Source organism: Propithecus coquereli, unplaced genomic scaffold (genome assembly GCF_000956105.1).
Source record: "Propithecus coquereli isolate 6110/MARCELLA unplaced genomic scaffold, Pcoq_1.0 Scaffold35, whole genome shotgun sequence".
Classification (NCBI taxonomy): domain Eukaryota; kingdom Metazoa; phylum Chordata; class Mammalia; order Primates; family Indriidae; genus Propithecus; species Propithecus coquereli.
The window spans coordinates 4,636,561-4,651,701 of NW_012149174.1; positions in this window are offsets into that span (position 1 = coordinate 4,636,561).

The window sequence follows — 15,141 nt, forward strand, 5'->3', positions numbered from 1 at the left end:
TCAGTGCCCACGATGCACCTGGGTGCCCAGGCATCCTCTGCTAATAGCATCGCTTAGGTCCAATGCAACAACAGACACAGGCCCACACTCCACCTCCCATTTATTCCAGTGTTGGCAATTTAGTTTCAGGAAAACAAGACTCTTACCTAAGAGCCATATGCTTAAGAAGTTTGTGTTAAATTTCACATCTAGTTTACATTTAGTTTGGACATATTAAAGAAACATATTGAAAATAATTTAAATCCATACTAAGAAGCTTAAGAGTTCCTTTTTGTTGTTTTTTTAGAGAGCCATACTTCCTAAATTTAAGAAATGCTGCTCTGTGTTGCTCACACCTGTAATGCTAACACTCTGGGAGGCTGAGGCAGGAGGATCGCTTGAGCTCAGGAGTTCGAGACCAACCTGAGCAAGAGCAAGACCCAGTCTCTACTAAAAAAAAAATAGGAAAAATTAGCTGGGCAACTAAAAATAGAAAAAAATCGCCGGGCGTGATGGTGTGCACCTATAGTCCCAGCTACTTGGGAGGCAGGAGGATTGCTTGAGCCCAGGAGTTTGAGGTTGCTGTGAGTCCCCACAGCACTCTAGCCTGGGGGACAGAGTGAGACTGTCGCCAAAAAATAAAAATAAAAAACCCGAAAATTCTAAAAAACATATTCGACACGTATGTCACACTGGGATGCCGAGGGATGGAGAAGGCACATCCCACCGCGTGTGATACTTCCCCTTCTCCAATCTTCAAGTGCCGCAACTTTTCTTACAAACGTGAAATTGAGTTATGAGAACACGATGAAAAGCTTTGATAAATGAAACTAAAGACACAAGTAACAGTAAATTGAAGTAAAAAGGTATTAAAAAAAAAAAATGTCCCCACAAAACACTCTGTGGTCTGAAAGGTAGTGTGGCAGGGCTTAAGGGTCACTGGGCCCTGGTCACACCCTTGCCCCTGAGTGGCCAGTGTCACGGGTTTTACAGCCCAGTAGTCAAGGAGGAACTTAGTCATCCTGGTGCAGTGGAAAGTGCGTTAGATTTAAAGGCAGGCAATAGGCTCTGCTCTACTGTTTCCTAGTCATGTGACTTTAGACAGCTCACTTAGCCTCCGAGCCTCAGTTTTATTGTCTGTAAAATGGGGATTGTGCTCAAAGCGCATTCCCCCCTTTAAAGAAGATAACGTAAGTGGAAGCATGTCTGAACTGTGAAGTGCCAGACAAATGTTTGGCATGGTTTCTTATGTCCTTTTTCGAAGTGCTGGCTGGCTGCCCGACCAACCTCTGCAGTTCTGCTCCCACCCCATTCATGGGGCAGTACCAGCCACTCGGTCCCCACCACCAGGAGGAGGGGTCAAAACCACAGCAGCCACCTTCCCGGGCTCTCCGAGGGAGGGTAGGGTCTATCTTGCTAGACCTGGGCAGGCCTTGGAAGTCTCCTGGTCCACCCCTCCTGTGAGCAAAAAGGAAGCGAAACCAGAGACAGTGGACATGATCTTTTTGCTGCCGCACAGAGAGTTAGCGGCAGATCCAGGATTGTGTTATCTGGGATTCTTTTTCGATAAGTTCTCTCTTTTCCCCTTTCTTCCTCTTATATACAAGGATGGAAAAAGGTGCCCAATTTTCTGGAGGCTTGAGGCCCATTTGGCAGAGAGAGTGAAGCACAAAGAAAGGCCAGAGAACCCAGCCTGGGAGATTGGAAGATGCTAGTCAGGACTCACACGGTGTCCAGGAATGGAGGGCAGAGGGAAGAGGGTAAAGGGCATGAACCACCCAGATGGTTCCAGATCCCTCAGAGGATTCCGAAGGACGGCCGAAGTGTTCCTGTTAAGCATGTGCTCTGAAGACTCTACTCTTAGTAGAGAAGTTCAATTTTTTCTTCTATTTTTTCTCATTAAAATGGTAATTCCAAAAGATCACTTGCAGGGGGTGGCGACTGGAGGACCGAGAGACGTGGTGTGGGGCAGAAAACCGAGCACACAGGGAGCAGGGGCTGGGATCTGAAGCAGGGAAGGCTGTGCCCTGTTAGTCCCAGGAGGCGCTGCTCATTCCAGCTTGGCAAATGGCGGGGGACCTGGAGGGACCTTTCCCACCGGAATCAGGGACCTAAGCTCTAGGACATATTGAATTGAAATGAAAATTCTTTGGCTAGAAATTAAAAGGGAAGTGAGTTAGAAGGAGAAACATTAACCTCAGGAATATGTAGAATCCAGAGAGGTTAGACCTAGGCATTACCCCACGAGAGGAGTGTTTAATTTTTTCTTCATTTGTGAACCATCCCATGAGAAATCCATTATCTGTGTGTGTAGCAGCATGATGTTTTTAGTGGTAAAAGGCTATTCAAACATGTAGATATGTATCAGTAGCACAGAAGCAGTCCAAAACACCTTCTTCAGATCAAAACATACAGTTTAGAGACCTGGGATTAGTCTTTCATCAGTTGTGGTCAAGTCAGGAGATGCTTGGTATTTAGAAGTCTGAACAATCTTTAAGAACTATGGGATGTCTTCTCTGGGATGTATTAAATCAAAAACAAGTCTCAATTTTGGATGTAGGTTTCTGTTACCAGACATGACTTTTAACTTCATTCCAGCCGATTTGTGACATAAGCAAGGCATAGAGTTTGGCTCATGGGAGACAATTTGGTACTGATTGTGAAATGCATCACGAAGGTTCCAGAAATATTGTGTCTTCTAGGTGGTCAATGGAACTGAGTCACCCTCACAGGATGACAGATGCTTGATAATTCAGCCATGCCCCGCACTGAAACTCCAGAGGCAGCTAGAGAAACTTACGCATGATTCACAGCGCTTCATCTGTGACTCCCTTCTGAGATTGTGACTTCGTTTTCTCCATTTCTCATTTCTCCGCAATGTTTCATATCTGTGACTTTGTGGCACCCAGGGAAGTTCAGGAATGGGAAAGAAAGGCTGTCTCTGTTTCCTTTTCAAACCCCATGGCCATGTGAATCTGGACGCCCAGATTTCCGTGTTCACATTAGAAACACCCTTCTTCCCCCAGCAGCCTCCATTGGATGCATTCAGATGACTTGTATCTTAGCAAGAGCCCTTCAGAGCACCTTAATTCTCACAAGACCTGGATCTGAGGACAGGGCTTAGTAAATCTCTCCAAGTTTCTCCAGCCCAGCCCTTTGCCTGCATTAAAATAACCTGGGTGTGCACACTCTGCTTTAACTTCTTCCGAGTACCCCATAAACCAGCCACAGTGGAGGGCATGGGCGTGAAGGAAGCTCACCCCTCAGTCACTTCCTCCACCACTTTAGAGCCGCGCTGGCCAAGTTCACCCGTCTTCTGAAGAGGATCCAGTAGAAAGTGGGCACCCACCTTCTCCATTAACTCAAATAAACTGTTCCATCTGCATCAGGTGAACTCACTTTTCCATGTTGCTACCAAATGTTTCAAATTTCTTACAGATAAGTAGTTAGCCCCTGACTAATCTGTGTGCACTAATTGAGTAAAGATTTGCTAAAAACCTCAGTCCTGATGCACCCTGGTGGGGAGTTGGGGCAAGTAGGGCAAATGCCTACCTGTTGGATGACCTTTCCTAGGAAAGAGGCACAGAAGCCAGCATTACTGGGAAATATAAATATTTCTCATTCAGAACACCAGGATATGTGCCAGGATGGAGCAGGAATGACAAAGAAGCCCATCTCACATGCCAAACCTAAGGAGCTGCTAGAGATGTTTATAGCGTCTTGTTGAGAAGGAATCTGGGGCCCCATCCAGGCTCACTAGGAAACACATCTGTGACTGTTTAGCCAAGTCTGTTGCAGGCACAGGATGGAGGAGTAGTGGTATCTGGGTCCTGGGTAGGTGTACCTTAGACAATAGTCAAGAATTCTGAGATCCATTCTTCCAGCAGGGAACCCAGATCAAATTTAACAAGGCCTGCCATCTCTACAGGTATGCCCAACATCCAGCACCACCTGAAAGAAGCTACTTGAGGTCACATAAGAAGGAAAAAGGCTCTGATCAGAGGCATGCCTTGGAGACCTCGGGAGATTCCTTGAACTTTCAAAGCTTCCTCATAGCTGTTACTTTCAGCACCCACCATCGAATTCCACAGAAGGATTAGCAGTAATTCCTTTGAATGAAAGGGGGACTGATGGCTTAGTAGCCTGTTTTGAGGAATGAGGAGCTGGGCATGGGGAAAGAAGAGTGCTCTCTGTCAGGGCTAGCAGAGTGAGAATGGAAAGAAAAGCAAGTGAAATTCGGGGCCTATGGACCAGGAGTGAGGCCCACCTGGAGGACAGGTGATAGAGGGGTGGGCAGGTGAGAAAGAGGTCACAGGGAGACTGAACAGCTGGGAGTCCTGTGTGATTTTTTTTTTTTAAACTACATTGAGAATGTTTTCTGGCTTTTCCTCTTATAAGATGATGATTAAAGGGAAATATTGATAATTCGACTATATATGTGGCAATAAAAGGATCTGACCTATAGTTTGGGAAAAGAGGACCTCTGTGTAGGTTGGAAAATGCCAGCTTCATGATTAAAGACTTTGCTTTTTTTCTGTAGAAATAACTCCTAAATTAATAAATCTACAAAATAGCCTGCTGAAGAGTTTTCTTCCCAAACTGAAAGAAACTAGTATGTGTGTGTTTTATGAGTGAATATCATGGAAGCTAAACTGATCTGTAATTTCTAAGCCATAAAAAATTTATATTCCTATTAAATTTGCTTTTTTCACCATTCTATATTCTCTCATAAGTCACATTGCCCAATTAAGTCTTTTAAGGAAATTCAATATAAATTCTTTTCATGGCCCAAATATTCTTTGAAGAATGAAGAAAAACAAAATATGCCCATTTTCCTTGGAAAATTAGCTGGCCTATTTTATGAATTGAAACTCTTAAAATTAAATCATTTTCTTTGAACGAAGCCAGAACACACATTCATTCTCAATGCTTCCTGCCTCTGGGTGGGATGGCAGACGTTTCCAGAGAATTGGTGTGCCAGAGTTCTACAAGTCTGGTCTTTAAACCTGTTTTCCAAGCCTGCCTCCAGTTGTTTGTAGAGAAACATGCCTTTCATGGTAAATGGAAACATACCCAGTGTCAAGTTCCCTGCTCTTAGGTCTAAAATTAGAACGTGTTGGGTGTGGGGAGTGGAGTGGGGCTGAGGAGTGCAGGACTGACTGTACTTACTCAAAAACTCAAATTAGGTGAGACTATAGCGTGTAATATGTGTTTTGCATTATTTTCTCATGCGACCCGGGGCTTTTGTAGGATGAAGGGGGTTGATAGTTTGTATTCAAATAGGAAGCACTTCCCCCATTTCTCCCACCCCATAATATTCTGACCCTCTGTTAAAATTTTCACTTCTAAAATCATAGTGAAGAGGGTGATGGATGGATGGATAGAGAGTGTGTTTATGTGTGTGTGTGTGTGTGTGTGTGTGTGTATTTAACTTTGGGCAAGTTCTGAAAACATGCAGTTCTACCTCTGAACTTTCCTGAAAATCAACCTCCTGTCTTGTTCTTCTCAGTGTACCTGTCCCCAGGACACTGGAGTGTCCTGACCTTTCCATGTTTCTGAGCAAAACCATGGGGTGAGTGTCCCCATTGCCAGAGCCATGGAGGTGGGGCGGGAGAGAGGAAAGGGCTAGTGTCCAAGTACATTTACTTCTGCTGGAGGCTAGGATGCCGGTTCTTTTTTCCCCTTGGCTTTGCCAGAGGGGAAGAAGTAAGTAGAAGAAGTCCTTGCTCTCAGCCTCAGGTAATGTGAGCAGTTTTCCCCTGCCAATCAAAGCAAAGTTTTGCCAGATTCATTGCATTTCTGTTCATTTGTTTACTTCCTCCTTTGCTTAGGTCTTAGGTCATATTACCTAAATGTTTCTTCTCTTCGTGTCCCTCATGATTATACAGCCATCTGGAGTCCAGGGGCTGGAATTTATTTATCTAAGTCTCTGGCATATAATTAAGAGTTCAGCAAGCATCCGAATGAGCAAATTCACTTTAGCATAGGGTTACTGATGTCTCCTTTGTGTGAGACCCATATCTTGGCACTGAGGGGGCTGGAGCGGGGTAGGGGGAACTCAGACACCTGTACCTTGCAAGGTCCAACCTTCAGGTGAAGGAGAGGACAGGATCTACTGTGGTGCCTGCCAAGAGGGGCAGACAAAGATGCACACATACACACATTATTGGGTCTCTCAACCCAACCCAGTGCTTGGCACATAGTGATAAATGCTCGTTGGTTAATTTAAATGTTTTAAATCCAAGAAATACTCATTTCTGAGTGGTGTTTTGGGTTTCCAGAGTCCATACTTTGGAAATTAGCCAAACCACTCTAGAATCTGCACTTTGGGGTGGCCCTTCTCTCTCCAGTCTTTGAAGGGTCCTTGACAGAGTCCAGCAAATGGTCCTCTTGCCTTCATCCAGATTCTGTGGCCCCAAGGGGATGATAGCAGCCCACAGCTCCAGAGGCCAACGGCTTCTAATTCGCAAACTGATGCCATTTGCTACAATGGTTATAGTAAAACAGCTAAAGTAAATCTCAAATGGAGCTTGGGCTTATGTTCAGACAACCTCAATTGCTACTGTCGGTCTATAGAACAAAGGGCTTGGGGCAAGGTCTGCAGCCTGGTCACTACGGAAAAGCGTGAGAAGGGTGGGGTGCAGGGGAGGAGGCTACATTTATTCTTACTAAACAAAAATTGAAAGGGCCCAACTGAGTTCTGTTGTTTGTTGCTGGCGGTGGTGGAGGGAGGGAGAAGACAGGGTGAAAGGCTAGAATTTGCTTTGAAGTCATGAGACGAGCCGGAAATCATTGGCAGAGTTGTTGCTTTGTTTTAAACAATTGAGATGGGGTTGCCAAAGGGGAAAAGTTCAAAATCTGAACCTTGTTGCAGAAGTTATCCAGCAAGTCTCCCTTCATTCATTAGACATTAAAATGTGGTATAAATAAACACCCTGGGTAGTTTGGAAACCTAATAACATGAGGAGATCTCAGAGGAGCCCTAATGGGGCCATTTGCATCTGGAAGTCCTCAGGGTTTTTTTTTTAGAGACAGAGTCTTGCTCTGTCACCCAGGCTGGAGTGTAATGGCGCCATCATAGCTCACTACAGCCTTCAAGTCCTGGGCTCAAGTGATCCTCCCACCTGAGCCTCCTGAGTAGCTGGGACTATAGGTGCCACACCACTACATCCTGCTAATTTAAAAATTTTTTTTGTAGAGACAGGGTCTTACTATACTGCTCAGGCTGGTCTCAAACTCCTGGCCTCAATTGATCCTCCCACCCTAGCCTCCCGAAGCACTGGGGTTACAGGTGTGAGCCACTGCACCTGCCTAGAACCCCCCCGCCCCAGGTTTTAAAGGCTGATTTGTGTCCATGGGAGGCAGCTTGCAGGTGTCTTTTGTGCCCCCTGGGATGTAGATGTGGAGCTGGGGAGAAAGGTGGTAGTCAGCGCCTTCTCCAGCCTGGCCCCAGGAACTTGGCTCCAGAACAGTGAGGTCTTTGGAGAAACTAGAGCTGTGGACATGTCCTCATGCTCACCCACACATAGCACGCATGAGCACAGGAATGTGTACAGTTCCAGAGGCTTCAGGGTCCCCTGAGTCTACCCAAAGGCCTCTGAGAACTTCATCATTCCTTTGTTCCCAGGGTTTGCTCCCTCCTCCCACTCCAGAATCAACTCTAAGTCCTTACCAGGGTTCGAACCTCGCATGGTGTGCCCCAACCTCCCCTCTTGGCCCTGTCTCCCACTGCATGTTTGCCACCAGGCACAAAGGATTTGGGGGACGTTAACTGCAGATGGCCTGGAGTCCCACAAAGACACATGAAAGGACTTGGGCCTGTGTCCCTGGCAGGCCTTACCCAGTAGAGCCCCAGACCCCAGCACTTTGTGCAGGGCTAGAAAGCAAAGGGAAAATTCAGAGGACTCAAGATGGCATTAAAGGGACTATAAAAAGAAATAAAGATGATTGTATATACATTCTTTGCATGTGGCATTGAGTAAGAAGTTTTCTAGCAAAAGCTATGATTGTTCCTATTCCACAGAGAACTCCAACCCTTTATGGCATTACTGTCGCCCTCTCTTTTCCTTAAACCAAAAGGCTCTTTGCTCTTTTACCAAACAATTTAGACCTTGTTCTCATTTTTTCACTCGGGATGTTAAAAATGCTCTCAGGAAACAGTTCTACCATTCAGAAATTCCAAATATATCCGTGAGCCTTTATTATTTCTCAAGGTTACAGCACTTTTCCTTGGAAACTATTTGAATTTCAGTAGACTTTCTGCTTTTCATGTCTCTTCTTGCTTTTAAAATGAGTTTTGGTAAATTGAAGTCTCTGAGCTTATTTATTTTGCCAAATTTAGTCTGTCTAAATATGCTTTGTTTTCTGCTTCATCACAACCTCTGAATTTTCTTCTCTTTTTTTTTTTTTTTTTTTTTTTTTTTTTTTAAAGGATTTTAAAGCCCTCCTCCTGAATTTCCTCTGAAAAATTAACTGGGCGAGATACTACAGTGTGTCATTTGTTATCTTCAGCATTAAGCTGGTATTGACATTAAAAAATGAAGCCAGCTGAACATAAAAAGACATCTTTTGGCATCTCTTTTAACAATCTGAACAAAACCTCGAAAGCCATTTCATCTTCTGGTCTCAACTTTGTAAATTAGACCCCTGAATATGCCAAATTTCTGGAGCTCTTTTATCTTTATGTCGAGACACTCCTCCAAAGAGAACTAAATATGTTGGCTGTTGCCAGTAGAAACAAAAGCATGTGTATTCGAGACACCAAGGGAAGAATGCTGTGGGTCTCACTTCTTGCCTGACATTTTGGAGTGGAAAATGACAGCGCTGGCACAGTAGCCTCTCCCATACGGCCAGTGTGTTCACTCCAGACCTACTTCTGTCTCCCAGCAATCTGTCCTGCCCAGGCGCAGTGCAAGCTGTGGAGGCCCAGCTTGGAACTGGATTCTGCAGACAGGCTGCCCGGATACAACTGGGGACCCAAGAGGAGGGACTGTGTCACCACTCTTACTGGGAATAAGAGTACTGCCTAGCCAGGGTGAGCCCATGGGGGGCAGGGTTCAAGGACGTCTAAAAGATGCAAAGAAATCGAAAGACATTGACCCATACCCGAGGGGCATCTGAGTGGACCTTCAAGATGCCCCACGTGCTCTTATCTGGCTGGGTTTGACCAGGTTTGGGGGGAAGCTCCCTGATTTGGGAATCACATGATCTGAGGTCATCATGCTTCCTCCTCTTATAGCTGTGCATCCTCAGGAACATCATTCAACCTCTCTGGACATGAATAATGTGGATAATAATATCTGCTAGACCTCCCTCCGGGTTGCCGTGAAGAGTAAGCAAGTTGATGGTTATAAAACGATTTGGTAATCTGTAAAATGTCAGAGGTGGTGGCTTTATGGCTGTCTGGGACTCTGTGCTAACAGTCCGTGCTCTTGAGAAGGTGTCCTGGCCTCCAGGCAATCAACTTTGGACTTGTGTTTTCTGAGACATTGATTGGGCTTCACAGTTACTTTTTGAGGCTCATTGGCTTGCTCTAGTCTCACCTGTCCACCTGCTTCACCATGGGACTTGGGCCAAACCACTCTACCTGTCTGTGTCTCAGCTACTCCCTCTGGAACATGGATCTGGCACCTAGCTCCACCTATCTCAGGGAGATCCGAAAGAGCCAATCAAGTTCATTTATTTAGCCAGCATATATTGGGGGTCCGCTTTTGCCTGGCACTTAGGGTGGAATCATCAGTAAAATAAAACTCCTGCCCTAGTAGAAGAGACAGACAAATGATCAGTCAGTTCCAGGGCAATACAATTAGGTTACAAAAGAAAAATGGGGGCCGGGCGCAGTGGCTCACGCCTGTAATCCCAGCACTCTGGGAGGCCGAGGTGGGTGGATTGTTTGAGCTCAGGAGTTCGAAACCAGCCTGAGCAAGAGCGAGACCCCGTCTCTACTAAAAATAGAAAGAAATTAATCAGGCAACTAAAAATACATAGAAAAAATTAGCCGGGCATGGTGGCGCATGCCTGTAGTCCCAGCTACTCGGGAGGCTGAGGCAGAAGGATCGCTCGAGCCCAGGAGTTTGAGGTTGCTGAAGCTAGGCTAATGCCACGGCACTCACTCTAGCCAGGGCAACAGAGTGAGACTCTGTCTCAAAAAAAAAAAGAAAAAGAAAAACGGAGACAATGCCATGGAGCCCTCCATGGGCCCTGCACTTAAACAGCAGGATTGGAGGGGGATCTTCTGGCCAACTTAATTTCACCGATGCCTCTACAAAAGAAGCTGTGCTGTGCGCATCTAGGGAGAAACAGCGAAAGCAGGAACGTTCACCCATCTGGCGAAAGGTCAGCCCCTGTAACACACACAGCTATAGGGGGAGAGGTTTCTACACTTCTTACAGTATTCTCAGGCTCATTGTCCAGGGAGTGTCCAAAGTAGAGATGTCCTTATCCCTGTGATGTCACACCTGAACACTTTGCCAACTTGCCCCTTGAAAGTCATTTCTTATCGGGGCCAAAGTGACACTCAGCAGTTACAATGTTTGATAAGGCAGTGGTGAATGATCAACCTGCAGCATACCTGGGACAAGTCAGGCGTGGCCCCAGGTCACCTTGCCTGACTCACCTCCAAAGCTGGTGGAGAGGCCTCCTCCTGTCCTCTGCCTGCAGCTGAGTGGAGGATGTCATCTGGACTGTTATCATATGTAGGGTGGGCAGGGGGCCCTGGACAGGTGGCCATAGCCAGTCAAATTATACAGAAATTCATTCATTCATTCTTCCATTCACTTATTGAATGGAATCAAATATATTAGATGGGCTGGACTTGATGGGGTATAACCAGGAAATAGCAGCTTCTTTTTTTCCCCCCTCCCATCACTGCCCTTCCAACCCACTCTGTCGATTTTCTTTCACTGGTCAACATCTCAGGCAGATCCCATAACTACTCAGTCTCTTTCAGGTATTAATGAAAGTCCTCATATTAGAGTATTTAAAAAGCCCAGTCCAATATGCATTTAAAACAGTTTCCCATCAAATTCTGAGCTATTTCCCCTTCCCCCCAGCTTAGACATGACCCAAGCTCAAGATCTCCCAGTCTGTCTCTCATTATTGCTTCATCTTTTGCCTTTTACTAGCTGCTTCCAGCTCCCAGCCTAGGGCAGAATGGAGAGAAGAGGAAAAGGGAAAGAAGTAAAAATGTCTCTTTCCCCAGCTGTGGCAGCTGTTACCTGGCCACTGGTATCCTCTAAACACAGACACCCAGGTGTGGGTTGTTTTTCTTGCAAGGCACTTCAGCCAGTTCCTTGGATCCCCCTCCCAATTTCCCACCTCCTCCCCATCCTGTCCCTCAAAGTGCCTGGACTTGGAACAGCGCCCTCTCTGGTAGGCTGTCATGGTGCCGCTCCAGCTCCAGTGCCAGTGGGACATCCTACATGGCCATCTAATGTCAGTTCACCTGCCCTGGCAGCGAGGGCCCTTGGCTGGGGACCTATCAGGAGAACTCAAGCTCAACTACCATCCTCAGAGTCCACGTGGCCCATGGAAATACATTACACATATTGTACCAACAAGCTCTGAAGTGTAAGCCTTGCCCAAGAGGTTTTCGTTTTCCAAGATGGTGACAGCCAGGGCAGGACTTCAAGGCCCTGTAGCTCAGCATGCAACGACCAGGAAGGGAGATTTTAGACGCTGCTCCTGGCTGACTCCCCCACACTCTTGAAGCCATCTTTACTTGGTTCAAGGATGGGAAAAGCAGCAGCCCGCTTCAAAAACAGGAAAAGGACTATAAATGCACAATATTTCTTACTAGAAATTCCTTGTAATCAATCCAAAACCATATCTCTATCTGTATTTATATCTGTATCTATCTTTTGTTTTGGCCAACTCTTAACAAGTCCTCCATGGATAGCAAACTGCATCTTTCTTTAGAATATGGGGCCACTTGGCCAGACACGGAGGCTCACACCTATAATCCTAGCACTGTGGAAGGTTGAGGCTGGAGGATCACTTGAGACCAGGAGTTGGAGACCAGCCTGAGAAATAGCAAGACTCCATCTCTACAAAAAAATAGAAGAATTAGCTGGGCATTTTAGATGGTGTGGCACCTGTAGGTCCCAGGTACTTGGGAGGTTGAGGTGAGAGGATCTCGTGAGCCCAGGAGTTGAAGGCTGCAGTGAGCTATGATGACACCACTACACTCTAGCCTGGGCGACAGACCAAGATCCTGTCTCAGAAGAAAGAATATGGGGCCACTTGTTACCCATCTCAGCTTTTATCATCAGCAGAAATTCTCAAACAACAGAAAAATTCACTCATTCATTCATAATATTCAGCAAACATCTATCTAACATGTACCACATACCCAGGGTCATGCCAGGGGGCACCCAGTAAGGAGCAGAACCGACATGGACTCTGTCCTCCCCTACGTACGCTGGGTGAATACCCTGTCTGCTGGATGCTTGAAACCTTTCAAGAGCATCTAAATTTGATGAATCCAACACCCCATCAATTGAACTCAGTTATTCTGCCACTGGTGCATGACTACAAAGACAGTTATAACTTCATGTTTGTAATAATGTTCCCAAATGCTTCAAGATCCTGCAGTGCCTTCGAGTCATCTCTGATAACTTAATCATCAGAATTGTTTTAGTGTTGAGTATATTTTGCTGATATCTGATTCTTTAGCAAGTACAAACTTAATTATGTTTCTATTTCAATACTAAAGAGATGCATGCTCCAAGATGGAGAAGGTTCCCTATAATCAGAATACTTGCTAGATCATATCCCATTATTTGACTAGGCTGGATTCAGAATATGTTCTTGTTTGTTTATAGACTTATTCATAATTCTGTGAAGGGTGTATGTGTATATTTGTGTGTGTGTTTGTAAATGTTTTCCTTTTTTGGTGAATTTTCTTTTATTAGATTGAATTTTCCTGGTATTTTACGTTTCATCCAAAAAATAAAAGTATGTACTTTCCTGGCTTAAATGGATAACTTATTGAAATATTTGATTTAACTTAATTTTTTTTAAAATGGAAAGTCATGTTTTAAAAACACTACTGTTCTTGTCACTGTCAGTCAAAAACATTCAATTTAGAATATCTGCCTTGTTCCTGAAGTTGGATTCTATGTGTTTTGATTTTGTGAGAATTTTTTAATATAATTAAACTTCGGTGTAGATAAAAAGTTTTGATCTTGTATAGGGAAAAACACCAGAGAATCTTTATTATTGCCAAGTATTAGATTTATAAAGTTTTGCATTCTAACCCCAGTTCCCTGATGTAGTAAATAAATCTCGTTAACATTATAAATATGATTTTTCAAGAGCAAAGAACTTCTCCCTCCTTCCTTTGTTATATATGATTTGCAAACCAGTACATAGTCCAAGGGTTGGCAGATAACAATATTTTAAAGGGCATCGAAGTGTAAGAATAACTACATACTTGCAGATGTGTTATGAAATATGCCCCATTAGTCACTTTATATTTGAAAGACAGAAAAATAGGCACCGAGCAACAGCATGCCATCACTCAGGATTAGAGAAAACCCATCTTCATCCAGGAGATATTACCTCCTCTTTGGGGAGCTGTCGAGCTAGTGCATTTAATTGCACAAAAGATCCTCGCAGGGAGACTTGGCTGTCAATTGTCCACATTCATGGTGAATGACAATAATGACATCACCAAAGGGTGGCCTTTGGTGGTGGAGAAGACAGGACTTATTGGGAGCTTTCCAGACAAGCTCGTAAGTCAGGCCTGTGCAGAGAGCGCCAAGGCACCACATGAGAGTTGTGCCTTCCCTTCCAGAATGCCATCACCCTTCCTCCCTGTCTTCCCTCTGAGTGGATTGCTAGGAGGAGCTGGTGCCCCGCTTCTCCCAGGACCCGGAAATAAGGATCTGGTACTTATCCATTTGGGAGTCACCTTCCCCCACCAACCGTGGGGAAGAGCATCAAATGCTGAGCTCACATTAGCATCCAGTCAGACTGAATTTCCAGAAGGTTCTTTTCTCGCAACAATTAGGACAGGAAAGAAGTAACAGAAGGCAAGCAAAGGAGAGGAGGAAGAAAACCTAACATTCCACCCAGGGACAGGTTGCTTGAGGAACGCATGCGGGTGCTTGTATCGGTCTGGGCTAGACAATGTAGGGGAGAGCTTCAGGCCCCCCACCCTCCACCCCACTCTGCAGACATTACCGAACTGGTGTGGTGACTGCTGGGGCTCAGATTGAGGGTACATACCCAGTTCTCAAGCTGCCCCTTTCAGCCAGGGGAGCTGAGCATTCAGGAAATGTACTGGATGCAGGATGTTCTCTCTGTGTCACAGACACTTGGGAGCAGACAGAAGTTCGCAATCAAGTCAACCTCTTGCCTTCAAGTTTTGGTGTCTGTTGGTTGAGTAGGGAAATGTAAAGCTGTGCAGTGGGGAACTGTGTGCTTGGGGGAAGCCAGGCTGGAGATACCAGATGGACTTTCCATTGCTTCTTCTGGGTGGGGGTGGGGGGTGAAGGAGAGCGGGAGAGAAAGAAAGGGTATCCCATTCTGGGAGGCTGAAGCAAGCGAATTGCTTAAGGTCAGGAGTTCGAGACCAGCCTGAGTAAGAACAAGATGCTGTCTCTACTAAAAATATTAATAGAAAAAATTAGCCAGGTGTGGTGGTACTTGCCTGTAGTCCCAACTACTCAGGAGCTGAGGCAGGAGGATCGCCTGAGCCCAGGAGTTTGAGGTTACTGTGAGCTATGGCAATGCCACTGCACTCTAGCCAGGCAACAGAGAGAGCCTTTGTCTCAAAAAAAAAAAAAAGGTATTCATTTGAAATAGATGGTGGTAATGATTGCACAACACCGTGAATGTAATTGATGCCACTAAAAATGATTAAAGTGGCAAATTTTATGTTATATAACAATTTTAAAATGATGTCATATGCCAAAAATCACGAATTGTGCATTTTAAATGGGTGAATCATATGGTATCTGAATTTATTTCTCAAAAAAGCTATTTTTTAAAAATGTTATCCACGAGCAAATGCATGTATGTGTGTGCATGCGTGTGTTGGAGTGCACACACCCATGCTGGCAGGAGACAGTTTTGTTTCCCAGTTAATCTACTTTGGACAGAAACTGTCGGAGTGAGGCCTGGGCCAGGGTGGGGAGGAGAACTGCAACTTGCGTGTCC